The 7,697-nt window shown below is 53.5% G+C and overlaps 1 protein-coding gene across 1 annotated transcript in view; it reads right to left on the reverse strand.

The window, feature by feature from the left end:
• The window catches only part of LOC101861764 (unconventional myosin-XV), a gene marked incomplete at its 5' end in the record, with an annotated part of 199,411 nt that overhangs the window by 108,698 nt on the left and 83,016 nt on the right, over positions 1-7,697 (reverse strand).

The raw sequence follows: 7,697 nt of genomic DNA on the forward strand, positions 1-7,697 counted from the left end.
CACACACACACACACACACACACACACACACACACACACACACAAAAAAAAAAACATGCACACACACACACACGCAGGAAACGACGGGAAGAGTCCATCAAACAGTGATGTGGTCGTGATTGAAACAGCTTACTACGGAAAGCTGAATACCGCGATGGTTGGAACAAGCTGGTTGAAAAAATCTACAACGGTGCTTCAACGGTAAGCCAGATTACAGGGATGGATAGAGCTGGTTGTAAAATCTACAGAATGGTGTTCCAACGGTCTGCCAGACTACGGGATGTATGAAGGTGAAGGTGAAGGTGAAAATTGGAGAAAAAACACCGAGTGGACTGTCAGAACTTACTTCCTGGGACCGACGAACCAGCTCTCGTCCCAACCTCTTCCGCTGCTCGTCTTCGTTACAAGAGAGATAATCCCAGCCCAGCCTGCCACTGGAGTAAGACAGTTCAGAGGTCACACTAGAGTAGTCTTCCCCTGGCAGGGACATGTTATCGCCTGCTCCATCCGGCCCGACCGCGGGAAAGTTGACGGAACTAGAGCAGCGGAGTGAGACACCGGAATCTACGTCATTCGCGTCATTTAGAGCAGGGAACTCATTTCTGAACTCCGTACAACTTTTGGTCTCTTTATCCAGACCCGAGAAACGGGAATCCAGAAAGTAATCGAAGTCGAAGATCGAGCTACAGACGGACACTTTTCCCGAGATCGAAACAGCGTCTATATCCTTTCCCCTAGCGGATCCACCAAACTCAAGGAATCGATACACGTTTTTGTACTTGGGCAGACAGCTGTCAAAGAATGTATCCAGGTTTGATTCCTTCTGAATCTTCTCTTTGGAAGCTCTAGATGAATAAATTTGCTCAAAATGGCGGGCGCTGTCGTCCTTGACCTGTGTCAGACACATGACGACACGAGAGGTATCGACCTGCGACCAGCCACGAGACGTGTACTTGTATTCGGACGGACCTGTATCGGCATCGTTCTCGAAGTCTCGGGGCGGTATCGGAATGCCCTGGCTCGGACGTTTGGCCAAAACTTCCGGTTGAGGCACCATGATGCACTGTGCGGCTACTTTCTTCTCCACAAGTGGCGCTGCGAAGGGGCGCACGGGTTTGGGAGAGCCCACGACTCCATTAACCACAGAAGATGGTCGTTTGGGATCGGAGAACTGCAGAAGTTCCTTCCCGGGTCCCCGATACACCTTGAAGGTCTCCCCCTCTTCTGTAGGAAACGTACCCTCACTAACTAGTTCACTAACTCTCTGAGATCGACCGTCGCCTTTCTCTGAGAGAGCAGGCCGGGGTGAGGAAGGAGATGGCTTTGGGTTCTGAAGTTGAGGTTTTCCAAGAAGACGGGGATCTCCTTTGTAAAACTGAAACTTGGCGTCTCGAAAGTCTGTGCTCGTTTCATCTTGAACCCCATTCTCTGCTGAAAATGACTGAGACTGCGGTGTCGTTGACGATAAAATCATTGAGTGCGGCCGACGAGTCTCAGAAGTTGTCGGGCTTTTCAGTTTTGTTGGCGATAGCAAAGACGGAACTCCATACGACCAAGGGGATTGTGGGCCAGAGGAGGAGGGGAAGGCGGGATACTGACCTACGGTCAAGCCTCGCTGTCGGTCTCCGTGCACGGACAGGGGTCTGGGGGACACGGGAGGTGGGGACTTCGATTTTTGTCCACTATAAACCTTAGCAGACGTGGGGCTGGAGCCATGCCCTGTGGGTGCCGGGGACGAGAAGGTTGTTTCCCTGGGGCTGTGAGAGGTCTGGCCGGCGAGATATCTGGGAGAAATAGCCCCGGCTGCTGACTCGCGAGGCAGCGAATGATGAGTCATACCCAAACCATCAGGGCCTGATAAACGCGAAGGTGACAAAGCCATTTCCTGTGGTGGTTGGATCAGACCAGAAGTTTGGTCGTGAGAGTGAGGGACAGGGCTGTAGGCTGACGTCTCGTGGTGGTCAGTTCTCGGTCTCCTGGGCGGGTAGACATCGTAGTCAGCGTCAGGGTGGGGCGGGATTGTCTGGTCAAAGTCTGGAGGGGAGCCCACCTGAGTGACGCTGTACCGGTCAGTGCTCGTCTCTGTCAGAGAATTCAGTCTGAGAATGCGATCTTTGACACCACTCCTCGGAAAGCTCTTCGATGATTCGTCACCACCGTTCGGGAGTTCGGGGGAGTTCATAACCGTCAGATCTGACACGGCAAAGAAGTTGGAGCCAAGTCGTTGAGGAAGAGGCGGCTCACCTTTGCTGTCCGGCGGCTGTTCGAATCCTTCAGGAGGTGCGTGTGTCGGAGACAGAGGACTGTTGTGAGCGATGACTAGAGGGGGAAACGGCTCGTGGCTGATTTTTCTATCCAGAAACCATTTCGGCTTTGGCAAAGGAGGAGGCGGGGGAGGTTTCTCTGTCTGTGTCTGCGTGTCCCGGGAAACTGAGCGGAGATATTGGAACCTGGTCGGTGAACGAGCGCTTGTGTTGGGGGCATTCCCAGCCTGTGGCGTCTTGTGATAGCTGAAGGCGGAGGACAATGGAGGCGGGGACGGGGGAGAGCTGACAGGAGGATACACAACTTTGCTGACGTCTGTTTGCACAGCGCTGCTCCGGGTTTGGTGTCCCTCCGCTCTGATGGGCTCACGTTTGAAGCTGGCGCCAGTGGACGTCTGTCGGTTCATCATAACTTTTTGGTGACCGTTACTCTCCGCCGTCCACCGCTTTGCCCCAGAACTCACGACGGGCCCCATGTCTATGATATCCGACAGATCGTAGGACACCCCTCGCTCTAAACCCGCCGCTCGCGACTGCTGCCCCATGTGTCCTGTATACCCGAAACCGTCGCTTTCAGACGGGCTCTGTGGAGAAAAGGGGTCTTTTCCAGTGAAAATGTCATCCATGGGAAAACCGCTTGTGTTGTGGTCTGGTCTATGAGGGAGTTCGTTCGCCTCGTGTCTGTTCAACACGTCCTTGACATTGGTGACCCTCTTCCTGTCAGCGTGGTCCACGTAGTCCGTGATGGTGGTGGCTCTCGCCTCGGGAGAAGCGTACATCCCTTCAGGAGCTGAGGCGGACATGTCTGCCGAGGGAGGCGCCATGTTGGGTTTGGGTTTCTCCTGGAAGAACCCCTGAGCTTCCACTTTGTCTAACGAATCAGAACCTAGCGGGCCGGTCGGCTGCTGTGAGGTGTACGGGTGAAAGCTCATGGACGACTGGGGGAAGTTGGCGAACGACTGGCTCATAGCCTGCAGATAGTTCCTCATGGTAGCCATCTCCAGGGCCGGGTTCTTCAACAGGTGGTCAATATGGCCAGGGGTTAGGGAGGTCGGGAAGCCGCTGTAGGGGTTGGGGGCGTTGGGGTCGTGGGGGGCGTGCGGGGCGTGCGAGGCGTGCGAGGCGTGCAGGGCGTGGGAAGCGTAAGGGGAGCCGGGGAACAGCGCTTGTTGGGAACTTTCTCCACCAGGCGGCGGGGCGGGCGCTTCTCTGGGAGGACCTGCTTCTTCCAGCGGCCTTTCTGTTGTGGAGACGTTGATGGCAGTCGGGTCTTTGGCATCTCCAGAAAACACGTTAGGTTTCTTCTGCCGCAGCTGAGGTCTGGGAGCATTTGATAGGTCGACTCGGCCAACGTTCACTTCGTCATCGGCATCGGCCTCGTCGCTGTCGTCCAGACTCTCCCTTCTCCCGGGTTTCCGGAGTCGGGATCGGTGGGGGCGGAATCGCTCATGGTTTCTCGGAGAACCGGTCCGATTCCGACGTTGGCTATATATAGGTACAGGTTCTTTGAAGTCTCGTTTACTAAGAGAAAAGTTTTCTCTCTCCCTCCGGGTTAAAGGGTACACTTTTGACGACTTAGACTTGGGAGTTGGGTCGTTAGGAGAACTTTGTTTGCCGGTGAGATATGCAACTTCATCATCAGAAGAACTGACGCCAGACGATTTTTCCTGGTGTGTGCCGTATATTGCGTCCAGTTGGTCTTCGTTGTAGTACGGGTAGCCCGGGTAGTACATGTAGCTGCCCTCGTAAGGGTAGAAGCGGCTGTTGGCGCTGTTGGGAACACCCCCGGCCTGCACGTACATCTGCCCGTCCTCGCCCAGGAAGAGAACGTCGCCGTAAGCCCCGCCCACATCCGCTGGGAGGTATCTCCAGCTGGGCAGGCCGTCGATGTACTCTTGAGTGTGGCGCTTGTGTTTACCGGACGAGTCCACGCTGCCTCCTGTAGAGGGGAGAGACCTCCTATCCTTCTCGATTCTCTCGTGTTTTTTCTTTCTCAGATGTACCTTGTCCTTTCTCCTACTCCTATCTGACCTGTTATCTACGTCACTCTCCCCCCGCCCCGGGATCGTAATGAACAGAGAGGACAACACATGACGGTCCTGTCTACTCAACCTCTCCCTCTCTCCCTCCCCGTCGCTGTACGCAGTCTTCTCGTTCGCCCTCCTCATCGCCTTCACGTCGTTGTTCTGACTAAACTTCTCTTTCATAAACTTCAGAGAGAACTTGGGAGGCTTCGGCGAGGACTTTCCCTCCTTGAAGCTACTGTCCAGACTCTGCGTTGACGCGTACTTCCTGGGTGGGCGTGGCGAGGATGACGTCTTTTTACTTTGGCTCTTCCGCTCCTCGGACATCTGACTCCTCTTTGACCTGGACATGCGCGGAGACTCGTCCCCTCCTCCCCGGGGCAACGACCCAGCCAAACCGTCAAACTCTCGCATCTGTCGGTACTGCCGCTCCTGCAGCTGCTGGTCTATCTTGTGGGCCAGTAAAGGCTTTCCGCGTGGCCACTCCGAGTCAGAGAAAGCGAGCCCGGTGTCCGAAAGTCTCCCCACCACCTTCGGGTGGACAATCTCGTTGCTGACCGGCCGGTGGTGGTGGTGGTGGTGGAAAGGTGCGGAGATTTCTTTAATGATGACCGGGGGCGGCCGGTCGTACTCCGAACCCCTCAGCGTGGCGGGAAGGTACTCATATCGCGCGGCAGGGGGTGGCACGGGGGGTGGAACGGGTGGTGGAACCAGGGGTTCCGGGCGGATGTACCTGCCCGAGCCTCCGCCCTCGGCGCTAAACGTCCTTGTGACGTCACGTGACGTGTTGACAGAGCGGGCCGTCACGTGATTGTGGTTCCTGGAGCTGGTTGTCTCTATGAGCCCCCCTGTCTCCTCCTCCATGTGGTAGCTGACGGCACCGTTCGCGTCCACGATGTTGTTGCTGTAGGGAATGTGTTGCGCGTGGGCGGAGCCGGGGAGGTGGGCGGAGCCGGGGAGGTGGGCGGGGCCGGCGAGGTGGGTGGGGCCTGTGAGATGGGTGTGGCCTGTGAGATGGGTGTGGCCGCTGGCGAGAGGAACTGACCGTCTCCCCATTTCCGGCGCCATCTTGGGCGTTGGTAAAGAGTTGGTCGAGTACAGTGGGTTCCTGGCGTGAGACATATTATCCAGGCCTGGACCAAACGGCTCGTCTGAGTTGACCACCACGTGAGAAGCGCCTATGTTCCGGAGAGGTCCCGGGGCTGGGTGAGGACGCCCCCCACCATAGACAAACCCGTCGTTGTACATTTCCCAAACTCTTCTTGGACCTTCTGTCGACAAGTAGCGTCACTTTTAAAGCTCTAAAGCTCTAAACCTCTCAACAAGAGCAAAGGTCAGTGGACATTAGGATGTTGCATACGTTTTTTTAACGTCCCTTTCAAGGCTGTACTCTTTTTTATGTGTGTGCTTTCACGCCGCCATTGACACACTTTAGGTCGTTCAAGGAGAGGGCTTCGACAAAGCCTGTCAAGGCCAACCCGGACTGAGAGGGATACAACAACCCAGCAAAAAGACCAGGATACTCGATGAAAATTCACAACCACATGGGAATCGAACGCAGGTCTTTTGTGAGGACGAAGCATCTAACAGTTAGCGGACGACATGTATATTGTTGATGGAAGAATCAAGAATACTAGATGTGAAGCCATTGGGGAAATCTCACGGTGGTGACGTCATCAAGTCTACTAATCCCGCATTCATTCTCAGTCTATCGACACTGTAGTGTTGGTGTGGTTTTCACACGAAGTATATCCGAGATAGACAATCCTGTATGTTATCTTAACCGATGAGTGTGTGTTCCAGAAAGACGAATTTTTTTCTTTTTTCTTTTATTTTAAAACTTTAACCGTAGAGAGAACCGTTGAGTTGTAAACTAGTTCAACATTCTGATATCTTTAGGCAGCAGGAAGTTATTGACAAACCAATGATTGCCAACATGGGCCATTTCTTTTCTTTTCTTTTTTTTTTTAACCTCAACCGCGGAGTGAACCGTCCAGTGGTAAACTTGTTCAACAATCTTATATCCAGGGGCAGAAGGAAGTTGTTGACAAACCCGTGCTTTACAACCTGAATGATTGCATTTGTCCCACTAGTGGAAGATTTGGTAATTTTGGTGGGAGGGGAAGATTCCCCGGCAAGAGACAAGTGTTATTTAACGACTCGCTTGGAGGTACGAACGTTTTAGACACTTAAGGTGGTAAAAGTGGGTGCAGGCCATTGAAAAAAAAGGTTGGCAAGTACTGAACAACTGAATTAAATGTTGAAAATATCTCCTGGAGTCCTCCCTGATTTACAAGACGCTGCGTTGACAAACAAGAACGTTCGGCATTCGTTCAGTGACATTCAGCTCGGTGTTGGGATTGCAACACGAGAATGTACCGGCCTGAAATCTAGAAACAACACAACAACAGAGCTAAATTCCTTCGTCTTCTTTTTTAGCACATCTTTAACGTCCAGTTTGACACAAAATAGACTTTCCAAATCCGAACACAGTGTTGTTGAAACGCAAAAACCATCGTATATCCCATCCAAAAACAAAGCAGCTCCAAAGAGGAGCCTAATCACATGGTAATGGCTGTTGTCTACCGCGCTGAAAACATGCACACAGAACGGTAGGGGAAAACAAAAGAAAAAAATCTCGCAAAAGTCCTGAGACAGAGGCGGTCGGGGAGATGGTCCTAGAGCATTTATCAAGCAGGGGAGGTGACAGCTCTCCCTCTCTCACTCTCTCTCTCCCCTCTACCCAGGCACATATACTTGGGATGGTAGGTAGATCGTCTGTAGGTGTGTGTGTGTGTGTGTGTGTGTGTGTGTGTGTGTGTGTGTGTGTGTGTGTGTGCGTGCCTTGGGTGTTTGAGGTGTAGGGGAGGGGTAAGAGAGGGGGGGTCCCTAAGGTCTCAATCAATGCCTAGGACCGTAGGTAGACCGGCTACGAATTGGGGAGATGAGAAGGTGTTTGAAAGAAGAGGGGTGAGGGGGGACGGAGAGGAGGGAGAGGGAGGGGGAGAGGAGTGAGAGGGAGGGGGAGATGAGGGAGGGAAGAGGGAGGGGGAGAGGAGGGTACTTGAGACAACGCCTGGACCGTTTTCCTCCTCACCCTGGCCACAGAAGCACATAGCCACAGAGCATACCGCACCTTCGAGCCACATAGCCACAGAGCATACCGCGCCTTAGACAGGACTGTGTGTCATCCATCCATCATTGTCTCTCTAACTGTCACACTTATGATAATGAAGGCGTCGAAACCGTCACATCCCTCCCGCATACATACACACATACACACACACACATACACACACACACACACACACACGCGCGCGCACACACACACACACAAACATACACACACACACACACATACAGAGAGAGAGAGAGAGAGAGACCCACACACACACACACACATACACAC

The sequence above is a fragment of the Aplysia californica genome, unplaced genomic scaffold (genome assembly GCF_000002075.1).
Source record: "Aplysia californica isolate F4 #8 unplaced genomic scaffold, AplCal3.0 scaffold00596, whole genome shotgun sequence".
NCBI classification, from domain to species: domain Eukaryota; kingdom Metazoa; phylum Mollusca; class Gastropoda; order Aplysiida; family Aplysiidae; genus Aplysia; species Aplysia californica.